The sequence below is a fragment of the Eumetopias jubatus genome, unplaced genomic scaffold (assembly GCF_037043125.1).
Source record: "Eumetopias jubatus isolate StellerSeaLion01/CBP00866 unplaced genomic scaffold, mEumJub1_p1.0 scaffold_12, whole genome shotgun sequence".
NCBI lineage: Eukaryota > Metazoa > Chordata > Mammalia > Carnivora > Otariidae > Eumetopias > Eumetopias jubatus.
Window position 1 is genome coordinate 101,253,054 of NW_028274818.1, and position 4,365 is coordinate 101,257,418.

Genomic DNA, 4,365 nt, shown 5'->3' on the forward strand with positions numbered 1-4,365 from the left:
CTATCTCTCTGTCAAAGAAATAAATTTAAAAAAATATCTTTGTGGGAATACAGAGTGACCATGTTATTTGGCATTCTTGCTACCAGTATGCGAGAGTTCCAGTTGCTTCACATAGTCACCGACGCTTGGTATTGTCAGTTCTAAAAATGCTAGCCATTCTAACAGGTGTGAGTTGCATCTCATTACAGCTTTAATTTGCATATCTCTGTGACTAGTGATTTGAAGCATCTTTTTTTTAAGTTTTACTTATTTTTTTTGTTTTTATTTTTTAAAAGATTTATTTGACAGGGAGAGACAAAGCGAGAGAAGGAACACAAGCAGGGGGAGTGGGAGAGGGAGAAGCAGGCTTGCTGCCGAGCAGGGAACCTGATTCGAGGCTCTTCCCCAGGACCCTGGGATCATGACCTGAGCCGAAGGCAGACGCTTAACCGACTGAGACACCCAGGCACCCCCTTGACTGATTTTTAAAAAGATTTTTTATTTTTAAGTAATTGCTACACCAAATATGGGGTTCGAACTTACAACCCCCCGAGATCAAGAGTCACATTCTCCACCGACTGAGCCAACCAGGTGCCCTGTACACATTTACTTCTTGTTCACTTCCTGGTCTTCCTGCAATGACTAGGACTTCCAGAACAATGGTGACTAGGAGTGGTGAGGCTGGATGGACCTCCTTGCCTTTTTCCTGATCTCAGGAAGAAAGCACACATTCTTTCACCATTAAGTATAATGTTAGCTGTGGGTTTTTCTGTAGCCTTTAAATCAATTTAAGGACGTTACCTTGTATTTTTGATTTGCTGAGATTCTTTTTTTTTTTTTTTTTTTACACCAGGAATGGGGGCGTCTCGATGGTTCAGCGTCTGCCTTCAGCTCAGGTCATGATCCCAGGGTCCTGGGATCAAGCCCTGCATTGGGCTCCCTGCTCAGCGGGAAGCCTGCTTCTCCCTCTCCCTCCCGCTCGATCGTTCTCTGTCAAAAACACGAATAAAATCCTAAAGAAAAAGACCAAACCAGGAACGGATGTTGAATTTTTGCCAGATGCTTTCAGCGTCACTTGATATCTGATATTACGATTTTAAAAAGGGCGATATAATTCACACACCTTAAAATTTACCATTTTAAGTGTATAATTCAGTGGTTTTTAGTATGTTTGCAGGGTTGTGCAACCATCACCACTATCGAATTCTGGAACATTTTCTTCATCCCCTAAATAAACGTCATATGCATTAGCAGTCACTCCCCATCCTCTCTTCCTCCATGAATCTACTTCCTGCCTCCGTGGATTTGCCTGGACCCTTCGTGTACACAGAATCAACATGTGAGCTCTTCTGTCTGGCTTCTTGGTCTTAGCCTAGTGTTTTCATCCTTGTTGTGCATTAGTACTTCATTCCTTCTTAAGGCAGAGTAATATTCCATTGTGTGGACATGCCAGATGTTTACGCATTCATCCACCGATGGACATTTGGGTTGTTTCCACTTTTGGGCTCCTAGGAACTCCTAGGAACATCCATGTGCGAGTTTCCGTGTGTACGTATGTTCTCATTTCTCCTGTTCATATACCTGAGAGAATTACAGAATCAAATGGTAACTCTGTGTTTAACATTTTAAGGAACTGCCAACACTGTAGCTGCGTTATTTTATATTCACATCAGCATGGGTTCCGACTTCTCCACATCCTCTCCCACACTCATTTTCTTTCTTTCAAAAGATTATGGTCATCCTGGTGGGTGTGAGGTGGTGTCTCGCTGTGGTTTTTCCCTGGGTTAATTAAAATACTGGACTGCTAGTACATTCCCAGCATAAAGCCTGTGTGGTCATACTGTTTTTAGACAGCCCTAGATTCTATTTGCTAATACTTTGCCGAAGACTTGCTTTTCTATTCCTGAATGATATTGGTGTGAAATTGTTCTCTTCTTATCCTGTATCTGATTTTGGTGTCAGGGTAATTCTGAGCTCCTAAGACGAATTAAGGAGTGCTCCCTTCTCTTCTATTTTCTAGAAGAACTTGTGTAGAATTCCTCCTTTAAATTTGCCAGTGACACCTTCTGGGCCTGAAGTTTTCTTTTTCTGAACATTTTGAACTATAAATTCAGTTCATTTGATAAACGATCGGTTACATTTTCTATTTCTTCCTTGGTGAGTTTTGGTTGTTTGTGTCTTTTAAGCCATCTGCCCACCTCATCACCATTTAAAATTCCTGTGCATCAAAGGACACTGTCAAGACAGTGATGAAAATGTTCTAAAATTAAACTGTGGTATGGTCGCAGAACTCTGTGAAGATATCAGAAACTATTTTCTAAGTAGGTGACTTGCGTGTGAATTGTATCTCATTATAAGGGTTAAAAAATCGAATTATGACATCAGAACCGGTTTTGGGAAGTGAGGACCACAGCAGCTCTGGGTATTTTCTTCTTTGCTTGTGTGTCCATCAGCTAATGCCCCTCCCCCCACCGGCCCACTTCCCTTATCTGATGTAAATGTATTGATGAGGATGGTCAACTTCATTATTTACGTTACACAACACTCAAGGGGAATCCGAGTGGTGGATATGGTGACCCCAGCATGCTGCTGTCCCTCCCTTTTAGGAAGAGAACAATGGGTACACAAAAGTTCCTCACTCCTAGTTGGGGGGAAGCACAAAGTTGTTAAGAGTCATATGAAAATCGAGTACAGGAGAAAGATGTGTACAAGTGACGAGTAGCCAAAGAGGTGGACTGTGCTGGTTACTCTGTCTCAGGCCCACACCCACTCCATTCTCTGTGATGCTGTTGCTGGACCGCTGAAAACTACATTTCCAGGGCTTCCCTGGCAGCTGGGGGAGGCCTGGAAGTGAAACAAGGGAAGGGACTTTCTCGTTCTTGTGCTCTCCCACACTAGTCAGCAGCGGCAGATTTTGGCTCCCGTGATGACCATTTTTGCACCCACCTTCTTAGAAGTTCCAGCATCAATTGCTTAGAATCCAACCTTTCCCCCCGCAACACACATCAAAGATCCAAGCACTGCAGGGGCGTCTCGGTGGCTCCGTCGGTTAAGCATGATTTCGGCTTGATTTCTGCTCAGGTCATGATCTCAGGGTCCTTGAGATCGAGCCCCGCGCTGAGCTCCCTGCTAGGTGTGGAGCCTGCTTAAGATTCTCTCTCCCTCTGCCCCTCCCCTGCTTGTGCGTGCTCTCTCTCAAAAAAAAAATTTTTTAAAAGATTATTTGAGAGAGAGAGAGCGCATGCCTGGGGGGGGGCAGAGGGAGGAGAAGGGGAGCCCAATGCAGGGCTCGATCCCAGGACCCTGAAATCATGATCTGAGCCAAAGGCAGACGCTTCACCAAGTGAGCCACCCAGGTGCCCCTCAAAAAAAAAAAAAAAAAAAACTTAAAAAATTCAAGCACTGGTCTCACAGGGCTCCTCCCTCCAAGGTCCTAGCCAGCTTCCAAGATGAGCCCTAGTGATCCCTTCTGGTACAGGTATTCATGGCCTTGTGTAGTCCCCTCCCACACTGAGTCAGGGTTGGCCCGTGTGACCAGTGGAATATGGTGAAAGTAGTGCTGGGTCTTCTGAGACTAGGCAGTGGAGCTTCGGCTTGGCTCTCTTGGGATGCTTGCTCTGGAGGATGTGCAGGGATGCTCAGCGAGCCCTGCGGAGAGGCCCTGACAGGCACCGAGGCCTCTGGTCAGCAGCCAGCATCAACCTGCAGCCATGGGAGGAAGCCACATACAAGGGTCCTTGGGAGTGGACCCTCCAGCTCCAGTCACGTCCTCAGAGGACTGCAGCCCAGACAGCATGTGACCACAACCTCAGGAGAGACCCCAGACCAAAACCACTCACCCAAGCTGCTCCCAAATTCTTGACAAAGTCATGAGCGATCAGTGTTCTTTCAAGCCACTGACTTTAAGGGGTGATTTGATATGCCAACACCAAATGGCTAAAGTAACCCCCTCTTTTCCTAAATGCCCCTGCCAGGGGCGTGGTAGCTGCTTCCTGAAGTTCACCATCTCTGGGTTAGCCCAGTATCCGTTTTTTACCCTTCCACTGTCTTTCAGCCACTGCGTTAAACGATCCTCTGTATCAAACGCCCTCTATTCCAAAAAGCTAGTGTGGTTTGTTTTCCTGACTGGATCCCTTAAGCTTTAGAAAGAAGAGAACATTTACTATTACATGAAAGCAACACATTCCCTAGTATCTCCCCGCTCCCAAGCCCAGCTTCGGAGAAGTCCCCACTCGAGTGGCCGGGCGGCCCCCCCCCCCCCCGCCCTGCGCCTGTCCCCACCTGCCCTCCACTCCTGTCTTCCCATCGGGCTTCTAGTCACAAAGTGCCGCTCTCGTTCCTGGATCCTTGGGGGCCCCAGACACACATGGCAACGGGGAATCTGGG